Here is a 12,838-nt window from a genome sequence, read left to right on the forward strand (position 1 = left end):
ATTCAGGTAAATATGAGCCGGGCTTCAGCTCGGATGAAACACGGCTGGTTTGTGTGAGCGTAATTTGTATAAACGCTCTAACCAGCGTTGTGTTGTTGCAGTAATTCATGTCAGTGTGAATGAAGAGCAGCTCTTACACTGGAAGCTGGTTATGACTTTAATTCCAGTCAGGGGAAATGAATATGAATATGCTGTTTTCACAATTACTTCATTAAGCCTGATTACTTGCTTTAACACGTGTCAATTAAAATACTAACATTGAGAAGAATCAGCAGTGATTTTAATTCATGTTTTAAATTAAGCTAGCATTTTATATAAAAATGTACAAAATGAACAAGCAGATTTTTTAATTTTATTGAAATTACAAAAAAATTGAACATGGTGATGCAATAAATCAGTGTTGTGAAGCACAAATCTTATATCTCTGGAATCTCCGGAAAAGCAATTTGTCATTTTGAAGCATTTCTATTGGTTCATTAATCATGCAATTTTGACACTAACAGCAACTGTTAATAGCAACAACCACATTCAAACACAAGCCCAGTTCCCCACGGATTCCAAATTATTATTTAAAATTAAGTAAAAATTGACAAAAATTAAGATTATTAAGAAATTAAAAAGGTTTTTGTATAACAAGGAAATGCATGTAAATTAGAGAACACACTTGCTTTCATATATATAATATACTATATACTATATTACAAATAGTAGATTATTATAACTCTGAAGATGCTAATACATATTTTCTAAACTTATTATGTGTCCAAAAAATCTAAAGAAATATGTGTAAAACAATAAGTGACCATAAGTTTTTAATTTCACGCTAATATTTTGTGTCTTCATTTTTTGAATAGCAACTTTATATGATTTCTGACAGATCATTAAGAACAGCAGATTTACATAATAATAAAAACAGATTTTTTTTAACAAAATGTGTAATGTGTAAACAGATGAACACATACAGTATACAGTATAAAATGCACTGTACAACAATGCATGGATAAAAAATATATATCTTATTAATTATTGTGTCACAATAAATTATCACTGATGCTAAAATATTTTATCCTGAAAATGCTCCAAAACAGTTATTCTGGAGCATTTCTATTGGTCTGTTCATCATTAAAAAAATGTATCAAAGTGAAAACTGGCAAAAAAAAATGAAGATACAAGGCTTTTCCTTTTTTTGCTTAAGTGAAATGCATGTAAATGGAAAAGCACATATTTTATGATAAAAGAAAATAACTTATATGCTTATCTTTATTAATTAAAGTCCTGATAAAGTCAGTTTTTACAGTTTCAAATGTATTTTTAAACATTATCTCAGTAAATCATCAATATAATTAATATATTCCTCTATATACAGCTCTGGAAAAAAATAAGAGAGCACTTCAGTTTCTGAATCAGTTTCTCTGATTTTACTATTTATAGATATATGTTTGAGTAAAATTAACATTGTTGTTTTATTCTATAAACTACGGACAACATTTCTCCCAAATTTAAATATTGCAGAAAATGAAAAATGGCTGAAAAAAAATAAAAAAGATGCAGACCTTTCAGACCTCAAATAATGCAAAGAAAACAAGTTCATATTTGTAAAGTTTTAGAGGTTCAGAAATCGATATTTGGAGGAATAACTAAACTTGGCATCTTGTTCTCCTCCACCAGTCTTACACACTGCTTTTGGATAACTTTATGCCACTCCTGGTGCAAAAAAAAAAATCAAGCAAATCAAAGAAACTCAACCATTTTTGAATGGTCTTATTTTTTTTATTCAGAGCTGTATTCTAATATAATCTATAATGACAGATTTAATATGGAAATTGTTTTTCCTTTCATTGCCAAACCCCCCCCACCACCACCTTCCCATTCCGGCCCCGTTACGGGAGATGGACACATCTGGGGAGGAGTGGAGGAGGGTGGGTGTAGAGAAAGGGGGACGGGGGACGGGGGCTGTGAAGGAGTGTGGGAGGGGTGGGTGGAACTGCGGGCGGGGGGGGGGGGGCGTTAAATTGAAAACAGCTGACCTCAAGGTTATAACACATCAATTTGGTGAGATTGGATGGCTGAGAAGAGAAGAGAAGAGAGGGAATTATAAAGCAGAGAGAGAGAGAGAGAGAGAGAGAGAGAGAGAGAGAGAGAGAGAGAGAGAGAGAGAGAGAGAGAGAGAGAGAGAAAGAGAGAGCGCGCGCGAGAGAGAGAGAGAGCCCGAGAGAGAGAGAGAGCGCGCGCGCGCGAGAGAGAGAGAGCGCGCGCGAGAGCACAGCTGTGGGAAAGCGGAATAGGATGGGTCTGAAAGGAGGAGGGAGAAGGAGATGTGAGTGAGTGAGCGAGCGAGAGAGAGAAAGAGAGAGGGAGTGTGTGAGTGAGTGAGCGAGAGAGAGAAAGAGAGAGAGAAAGAGGGAGGGAGTAAGAGAGGGAGGGATATAGTGAGAGCGCAGCAGAGACCTGCAGAGACAGACAAGCGGAGAGCAGAGCGCGAGCAGGAGCGAGAGCGAGAGGGAAGCACAGCTGCAGTATCGCCTTATCAGGGATTAGACCGGGGGATGCTGCTGTAACCTCCACTCACACACACTCTCTCTCGCGCGCATTCACACACACACACACACACACACACTTTCACACACTCTCACACACACTGGAGATCTGGATATGCCCGCCTTCTACAGGATGACAAACAGCAGCGGAGAGCCAAACAACCTGCACATCAATAGCATGAGGTACTTACAGCTTGGAGAGAGCGCGAGAGCGGAGAGAGAAAGAGCACGAGAGATAAAGAGAGCCACACAGAGAGAGAGAGAGAGAGAGAGAGAGAGAGAAGAGTAGAGGGATGGAGTGGAAGACTAGACTGTGGCTCGCGGAAGAGTAAGCTGCCGAGTGAGAGTAGGAGTCCCATACAAAGAGAGAGGAAAGAGAGTGGTGGAGCGAAAAGAAAGAGAGAGAGAGAGAGAGAGAGAGAGAGAGAGAAAAACTTTAAAGTTGTGGCTGTTCTGAATGTGTATCTCTCTCTCTCTCTCTCTCTCTCTCTCTCTCTATATATATATATATATATATATATATATATATATATATATATATATATATATATATATATATATATATATTCTTTTATGTTCTATACCACTTCAGTTTCTGAATCAGTTTCTCTGATTTTGCTATTTATAGGAATATGTTTGATTAAAAGATTAAAATGAACATGCAGAAAAAAAGATGCAGAGCTTTCAGACCTCAAATAATGCAAAGAAAAAAGTTCATATTCATTTTTAAAGAGTTTTAAGAGTTCAGAAATCAATATTTTGTGGAATAAAACCCTGGTTTTTAATCACAGTTTTCATGCATCTTGGCATGTTCTCCACCATTCTTACACACTGCTTTTGGATAACTTTATGCCACTCCTGGTGCAAAAATTCAAGCAGTTCAGTTTGGTTTGATGGCTTGTGATCATCCATCTTCTGCTTGATTATATTCCAGAGTTTTTTTTAATTAGGTAAAATCAAAGAAACTCATCATTTTTTTTACAGAGCTGTAAATATATGTACTCTATACTGTATATACGATCTGATCAACACTGATCTATCAGTTCGATTCAGTTTTCCTGCTTTTAAATTGCCGGCTTTTATTAATTTCTAGTTTTATTGATTCAAGACAGAGCTTGGTTTGTTTCTTTGGTTATTTCTGGTCACACACAGAGTTTAAGCCTAGTCTATAAGTTGGACTACAGAAATGATACCCATTGTTCTACAAGCAGAAACAGTAGATAGAGGTCAGATCAACAGATATTTTAGATAGGTCAGAAGCAGCCTTAGTTCTTAAATATCCAGATTTTAGCCTCCTTGGAAAAATTTAGACATATCACATCACTCTCATATGGCGGATGGTGTTGCTCCAGTCTTGTAGTGTTTGAGTTTAATCAAGTGGTTGTGACTCCTCTGCGTTTCTCTGTGGAGTCTATTTTTTAATTCATTCTCAGGTGAAGCTTTTATACATTGTTGTTGTGGAGCAAAGCTGTCCTGCTGTGAAATCTCTTGGAGAACTGCAGGAGTAGATGGAGAGGTAACATAGCCGAGGGCTAGAAAGAGAGATAAAGAGAAAAATAGAGAGAGAGAGGGCTGGAGAGGAAGACTGTGGCTCGTGAGAGGAAGAGTGAACTGCCGAGTGGGAGAGTCCCCATTCAAAAAGAGCTTTAAAGTTGTGGCTGTTCTGAATGTATATATAAAGCGCTGGAAAAAAATAAGAGACCAGTTCAGTTTCTGAATCAGTTTCTCTGATCTTGCTATTTATAGGTATTTGTTCGAGTAAAATGAACATTGTTGTTTGATTCTATCAACTACAGACAACATTTCTTCCAAATTCCAAAAAAAAAAAATTCATTAAAAGCATTTATTTGCAAAAAATGAGAAATGGCTGAAATAGCAAGAAAAAAAGATGCAGAACTTTCAGACCTCAAATAATGCAAAGAAAAAAAACAAGTTTGTATTTATAAAGTTTTAAGAGTTCAGAAATCAATATTTGGTGGAATCATACCCTGGTTTTTAATCTCAGTTTTCATGCATCTTGGCATTTCATGTTCTCCTCCACCAGTCTTACACACTGCTTTTGGATAACGTTATGCCTTTACTCCTGGTGCCAAAATTCAAGTAGTTCAGCTTGGTTTGATGGCTTGTGATCATCCATCCTTCTCTTGATTATTATATTCCAGAGGTTTTCAATTTGGTAAAATCAAAGAAATTCATAATTTTAAATGGTCTCTTATTTTTTCCAGACTTTTTAAAAGCTGGCTTTTATTCATTTCTAGTTTTATTGATCTGTTTTCAAACTGGCATGAGGAACATGCCATTAGAGAGAGAGTTTGGGTTTGCTTTGGTTCTTTGGTCATTTCTCAATACTTGCTCTGAATGGAGATGTTGATCTGAAGGGGAATTAGACCCATTGTTCCATAATCCAAAGCTTTCTACTGCAGAAAAAGAAGGATGACAGATACTTTAGATAGTTGGGAAGGAGTGTTCCATTGGTTCCATTGGTCTTCTCTCTTAAAAATCCAGCGTTTTTAAGCTCCTTCGGACATAAGGACATATCACATTACCTTTATATGAACAGGGGTGTTGATTGCTTGTGTTGCTTACTTACTTACTATGCTCCAGCCTCGCAGTGTTTGAGCTCCAATCGAGTGGTTGTCTTCATTCTACGTTCCACTGTGGAGTCTTTTTATAATTCATTCTCAGGTGAATTTTTCACACATTGTTTTGTGGAGAGGATGGAGAGGTAGCATAGCCAAGGGCTAGAAAAAGAGACCAAGAAAACGAGAGAGAGAGAAAAAAGAGAGAAAGTGAGAGCACAGATGAAAGAGCAGTGTGTTTGTTTGTGTTTCTTAAAAAAAATGGTTCTAAAGTTGTACAGTTTTCCACATCGGCTTGAATACAAACTATTTAACTATTTTGACCTCAGGAACTTTGCGAGACAACAATAGTGCACCATGGGAATTAGCCAAGGCATGCTTGCTCTCTTTCTTTCATTTATTTGTAATGTCATTGTGGTGTAAAAACAACAGCGACAAAAAGAGTCTCTAATTTTTTGCTTGTTTTTCTTTTGGCTTTTGTTTGTGTGATAAAGCTTTTGTTGACTTTTTTAGGACCTTTTTTTCTGAAGTGTCCAACATAGAAAAAACATGAATAAGTACAGACAATTGTTTGTTTTTTGTTGCACCATGCATTTGAAGCTGCGTGCATTTTAAATTAAATAAAAATGTGTCAAAAAATTAATTGTAGATAAAGTAGAGTTAATGCTTAAAAATGACTTAAAATCGAACCTTTTTACATTACAACTTGCGTCGGAAGGTAGGGCGGCTTTTTGGTAACATTTGGCATGTCTGTTAGACTGTATGAACATACTTATAAGCATGTATTATAATTCATTCACATCGCATTATAATCATGGCTATAAATATTTATAAAAAAAATATGTAACACATTGTAGCTCTGATTATAATGCATCATAAGCTGTGCTTGTAATATGTTACACATCTGGGTTCAATGATCGTATATCTGTTACTATTAATATATTCCCATGATGGCTCTGCTATCTGTGAATTTACTCGGAGTGTACAACGACACATTATAATACATTATAAATTGTTGGTATTATCATATATTAACATGAATAACTACAGATAATTATTTGTACCTTTTGTAATCATACATACAAATCTGGCTGCATTTTTGATTAAATCAGAAATGTGTCAAAAATTCATAATGAACAAACGAATCTACAGTAAATGCTTAATAAAGACTTTAAATTCAAGTTTTTTTACATTGACTTTTGCTGGAAGGTAGACTATACAGCTGATGATGCATTATAGTCATGATGTCAATTCATGATGCATAGTAAACATGGCTAAACATGTTGTTAAACATTTTACTAAATATGTACAACAATGTTTATAATACCTTACGAATGCATTATAATGTGTTCTTTTTCTTTTTATATATATATATATATATATATATATATATATATATATTTTTTTTTTCCCATTTTCTCCCCAATTTACACGGCCAATTACCCAACCCACTCATTAGGACTTTATCACTATCACTAGTAATGCCCCAACACACCAGGAGGGTGAAGACTAGCACATGCCTCCTCCAATACATGTGAAGTCACATGTAAAGAGCCACCGTCTCTTTTCGAGCTGCTGCTGATGCAGCATCGCCGAGTAGCATCAGGAAAGCACAGCGATTTGGCGCAGATACATCAGCTCACAGACACAGCCTTGTGCTGATCGACATCACCCTTTGGAGTGATGTAGGGAGAGAGAGCGCCATCTCTAACCGTTGGCAAGCTACATAAACAGGATTCAAACCAGTGATCTGTGAAAAACTGATCATAGTGGCAGAGCTTAGCCTGGACCACACTTATACTTGTGTTTATGTTTATAGAGTCTAATAGACAAGACATTTACAAAAAAAGCGTTACCAGCTTTTTTTTCGTTCTCTTGTAATGTTATAAACCATATAGAGATGAAAAGGACAATCTATTAAAGGGATATGCTGGATTTTTTTTTTCTGGAATCGATTCCTACATTATTTAATATGTCTGTAGCATACAGCTGATTAAAAGGTGTAATGGTGAATGCTGGCTGCCTTGTGCTTAGTCAATTTACAGAAAACCTGGTAGCCTGAGTGTCTGTGCCTATTCGCTTTGGATCTGAGCATGGTGATGTCACAGGTTTTAGATATATATATCGTATACAGTTCCAGTCATTGTTTGTGAGGAATCTGTTGTGTTCCATGTTTCCGTTATTCCCGTGTCTGCACAGGTTTATTACGGAAACTCTGGTTTCCTCCTGCCTCATAAAAAAACACACACACAAAGTAGGTGAACTGGCCAGGCTAAATGACCCTAGTTTGTGTGTGTGTGTGTGTGTGGGTAAAATGTTGTGTACTTGTGTATGGTACCCTGTAACGAACTGGCCCCCTTTCCAGGGAGTATTCCTGCTTGCGCCCAGTGATTGCAGGTAGATAGTTTCCCGTGCCAAATAACTGTGTCCTGCAGATGCAGTAGACAAGTTTAACCATTTAACTTTTTTTTCCGTCGCTCTTTCCAGTATACCTACCGTTTGCCCAATGATACATTGGTGAAAAAGTGCAGGAAAACCGTTACCCCTGCTTTTTATATCTGTTTTTATTTATCTCTTTTTATTCCCTCAGCTTTAACATGAAGAAACTTAATAATACATAATAGATTAGAGTCATACTCAGATAAAGTAAGATTTGGAACTTAAAGGCCACTTTGCTTGGAATTTAACCTACATTTCCACACAAAAAAAAATGATTATGCTTACATTTCTTTATCAAATACATCGGGTACTCTGTTAAATAGTTTAGAGCCAAGATAGATTTCAGGGCCAGTTTACTGTATGTTTTACCAAATAAGCAAAGAAGGGAATGTGGATCAATCTGAACTCCATATATTTCACTGTAACACCTAAATATGCTCCTCTGGAACTGGAAGCAGAGCTTTCAGACCTCAAACAAGTTCATTTTCATAAAGTTGTTTAGAAATTCAGAAGTTCAGAAATCAATATTTGGTGGAATAACCCTGGTTTTTCATGCAGCTTGGCATGTTCTCCTCCACCAGTCTTACACACTGCTTTTGGATAACTTCAGGCCAGATGCATTTGCTTTAAACTGTTACATACTGAGCTTATATTAGGAAATATTTTAGATCATTCTTTATTATTAGTAAGGTGGACCCTGTGGGCGCTGTCCTTGTTGAATAGTTTTAGCAAGCTCTCTTCAATTTAAATTTTTTGGAGTTAGCAGATTTTGAGAAATATGAAATCTCCATGTTCGCAGTAGTAGCTCGTCTATCAGCACCATTAGCAGCACCATGGTTCCTAAAAAAGAAAAATACCAGACCACTTTTCAGTTTTAACTGAATATATGTGGCTTTGTAGGGATAGACTCAGAAACACATTGATGCCTTTTATTAAAATATAAATTCTTTTAATGTAAAATAAATAATCTTACAGACTGCTGCTTTAACGTAATGAGGAATTAAGGAATTCTGAAGGAAATCTATAATTTCTCCACTTGCTTTATTGATTTCATTGGATCCTTGTTAGCTGTGCCCAAGGCAGCGACAACCCTCCTTTGGATCCATGTGAACAGATCAATACATAATCAATAAAAAAGTGTAAGTGAAAAACTTTACACGTGATTACACATGGAATATTGCGTGATCCTACAAATGTCAGATGTCTATAAAGGTGTCGATAAGCTATACTGTTATACAGTGTTACTCACAGTCAGGCAGGGTTGACAGGGTGCAGCACGCTGTGGTATTAAGGGTATTTTACGGTCTCTGTGAATCTGAAGGTGGTTGTAAATGGGTGCCGGGCGTTCCCCTCGCTAATCTAATCCAGTCTAATTGTCTAATCAGAGAGAAACATGCTGTTATTGAATAGCTAATGAGCGGACGGGTGCTGCGTATTACATCAGTCATGTGCTTCTACTCTGCAGCTGCTTTTGGATGTGTAGTGTAATAATGAGTGCACCTCCAAAGCTGTGCTTATCATCACAACATCACTATTCTGCTGGTTGAAATGAATGAAAACCACATGCTGCTATTTTTAATCTAGTTTCTGTATGGATATTTTTGTTTGTTTTTTAATTTCATTTCTGAATAATTCTGAGCATTGTTTGGTTCACCATGACAATGTTTTTTTTTAATGTATTTATTTAATACAGTTAAAAAATATGATGTTTATTAAGATTCACATTTTTTATACGATTTTATATAAGTTTATATGTGGTGTCTTATTATTTTCAGTATGCTAAATTTAGCACATAATTCAAACTGTGTTTTAAAATATAATTTAATGTTTTTTTCTCTACTTATTTTACAGTCATCTTCAATCAGATTTCTGTTTGGATTTTTTTTTTCTTAACAATTCTGAGCAATTTTCAGGGCACAATGACAGTTTTTTACATGTATTTGTTTAATACAGTTAAAAAAAATTAAAAAATACGATGTAGATGAAGATTTTTTAAAAGATTATTAATTTAAAAGTCTTATTAATATGCTTTCCATATTAAACATACAGTTAGAAACCAAAAAAAAAAAATGGATGTGGTGTCTTATTATGTTCAGTATGCTAAAGTTTGCAAATGAATGGAACATATGCTCTAAAATCTCATGTAATTGTTTTTTTCTCCATTTATTTTACTTCAAAAATTTCAATTAATATAAATAGATTTTTGCATACAGTTGTGTGCATGCATGTATACTTTTTATTTGTTCATATAGAGCTTTAACTATGCTAAATTTAAATCTTTTTTTATTTCAGAACAATTCTAAGCATTTTTTAGTGCACAATGACTTTTTTTATATATTTTTTATATTTAACATACAGTTATAAAACTAAAACTAAAATACAAAAATATGATTTATAGGAAGATTTTCAAAATGATTACTTTGTATATGGTGTCTTATTATTGTAAGTATAGTAAATTTAGCAAATTAATGGAAAATGTGCATACAGTTAGAAAACAAAAAAATGCAAAAATATGATTTATATGAAGATTTAAAACTGTAAATTTAGCAAATTAATGGAACCTATCCTCTAAAATCTCATGTATTTTTTTCCCCATTTATTTTACTTCAAAATATTCAAATCATATATATTGATTTTTGCGTGCAGTTGTGTGCATGCATGTATAGTTTTTATTTGTTCATATTGAGCTTTAATTATGCATTCGGTGCTTAAAGTGTCATATCAAACTTACAGCCATGTTTTCAGCCTTTTATAAGGCAAAAAAATAGCAGAGATACGTGCTTTGTTCTAAATAAATAAATGACTTATAATTACTTTTATTATATTTGTGTGTAGGGGGCTTTTAAATACACACACTAAAATACAGAGATAAACCAAGATGGTTGCTTGATGTATAAGCTGGAAATATGCTGAAATTAATTTGAAATGCTTTTTATTTCGAGGTACGTTGCTTATCTCCATTTTTGTCGATTTTTAGTTCACTACATAATTTGAACAGACAAACTGTCCATTACACTGTGCCAAACTCTTTAAAATGACCTGAAATAAACTCTTTTTACATTGACTTCCATTCAATTCTCTTTTTCAAGAGACCACTTAAAAATTATGAGTTTCTTTAATATTACCAAATTGAAAACCTTTGGAATATAATCAAGTGAAAGATGGATGACCATAAGTCATCAAACCAAACTGAACTGCTTGAATTTTTGCACCAGGAGTGCAGGCATAAAGTTATCCAAAAGCAGTGTGTAAGACTGGTGGAGGAGAACATGCTAAGATGCATTAAAACTGATTAAAAACAGGGTTATTCCACCAAATATTGATTTCTGAACTCTTAAAACTCTTAAAGCTTTATTAATATGAGCTTGTTTTCTTTGCATTATTTGAGGTCTTAAAGAAATAGTTTTAATAAAAGGATCTTTACAGAAAAATAAAAAAACCTTCTTCTAGCTTAAATAAATGTCAAAAATGTAACAAATTTGTCAGAAAAATGTTAAAAAAGAAACAAAAATGCAAGTTTACTCTCATTAAATTCACACACATAAACACACATGTACAGTAATTACGTTAACTGATGTTTGTTGCCGGGTTGCCATTATCTGTGTGGAGCTCTGCAGCTTTTACTAATGCAGGCTGTACATCATCTGCCTCAGACACAAAGGCAGACGTACACACAGACGAGATGCGTGCGGTGTGTGTGTGTGTGCAGTGATACAGTGAGGAGCTGTGAGGCGGTGTGGGATCAGTCTCTGTGGGTTTTAGGGACGCTGAGGCTTTTCCCATGAGGCTGGGCTTGTTTTGCCCTCACGCAGCAGCAGCAGCAGCAGCTTTACCGTAGCTTTTCCTCCTCATCTCCTCTCCAAACGCTGCTCACTGTGGGGCTTCCCCACCCACAGCCACCACCGCTGCCACAGCCACACACACTCATCACACCTATACACACAACAAACGAGAGCAAGACGCTAACAGCTAACAGAACTGTGACATTTAACACTGTAACAGTAATAAATGAAGAAACACACAATATATCTTAATACTGTCTCTATTTTCTATAGAGACAACAATATACTAGAAACCCAGACCTTTTTAAAAAAAATAGGATGGACAAACAAACACAGAGGGAAATTCTTAACATTTATAACATATATGGAATAAAGGAGGAGTACAATTTTAATATAATAAAATAAAAAGAAAAAAACAGAAAAATGTCCTGATCCGAAGACAGTATATATATATTTATACTGTTAATATTTCAGTAAAGCACAGATCTTTCTTGGTAAATCTTGCAATATACTGTTTTGTAGTAAACAATAATATGATATGATACACTAATAAGATACCTGGTGCTAAAACACACACACACAAAAACAGTAAATTATTTCTTTGTATATCTCTTTTCAGTATCATTATCTAATAACTTAATTACATCCAAATACAAATGTGTGACAGAAAGTACTTAAAAGTACATAAAACAACTGTTTTCATGAAAGTAGGTTTGTAAATAACAGAAGCTTTGTAAAAAAAAAAGAGAGAGAGAGAGAGAAAATGTGATTTGAGTTGTGAATGAGTTGTTTATGTAACGTGTTTATAAAAATGTAAGAAATAATCATTTTAATTTTCAATTATTTAAAAGTCTGTACATATGTTATTTTATGTGATGTAATTAGGGATGTACGATGATGTTGGAATTATATTGGTATCAGCTAAAAAGCAATAGCTTTTTTAGAATCATCGAAAATGGCTTAATTGGCCGAAACTGACTGTTCTACATAAAATTAATTGATTTATTTATTTATTTTTATTCATTTTAGCCAAAAATTTCTTTTTTTTAGAATAATCGAAAATAGCTTAATTGGCCAATATTTCAATTTCTATATTTGCTGATGTATATTTTGTATGCTAGATAATGACCAAGCGACGCTTGCTGTGCTGCAACAAGTGGCCGAAAGTGACCGTGCTACATTAAAATGTATTTATATTAGTTTTTAACAGATCTATTTATTTATTCAACCTGTTAATATAATAAAAGGGGTTCAAGCTGTAATAAATGTGACAATTTCAGAAAAAAAGCCTAAAAAACAAAACAACTAAGAAGGGAATAATTGAAAGCCTAATATTGCAATGACGTTCAAGTTCATGATATGTGTGTGAACATCTGTCCACAGCTAAAGTACTCTACAGTACTGTCAGTACTTATCTTAGTAATATGAGTGTTTTTATCTGAAAAAAAGCACCACATATGATTTGAACAGATGCAAATAAACATAAATACAGTAAAACGTA

The 12,838-nt window shown here is 34.5% G+C and overlaps 1 protein-coding gene across 5 annotated transcripts in view; it reads left to right on the plus strand.

The window, feature by feature from the left end:
- Positions 1-12,838, plus strand: part of sulf2b (sulfatase 2b) — a 345,428-nt gene that overhangs the window by 250,615 nt on the left and 81,975 nt on the right. Inside the window, exon 1 of one of the 5 annotated variants that reach the window (XM_022677321.2) lies at positions 2,439-2,720. The exons of the other annotated variants lie outside the window; for them this stretch is intronic. The gene's annotated coding sequence lies outside the window, so the exon portion shown is untranslated. Of the gene's footprint in view, positions 1-2,438; positions 2,721-12,838 lie in introns of those variants that run through there. 5 annotated transcript variants of the gene reach the window in all.

The sequence above is a fragment of the Astyanax mexicanus genome, chromosome 13 (assembly GCF_023375975.1).
Source record: "Astyanax mexicanus isolate ESR-SI-001 chromosome 13, AstMex3_surface, whole genome shotgun sequence".
Classification (NCBI taxonomy): Eukaryota; Metazoa; Chordata; class Actinopteri; order Characiformes; family Acestrorhamphidae; genus Astyanax; species Astyanax mexicanus.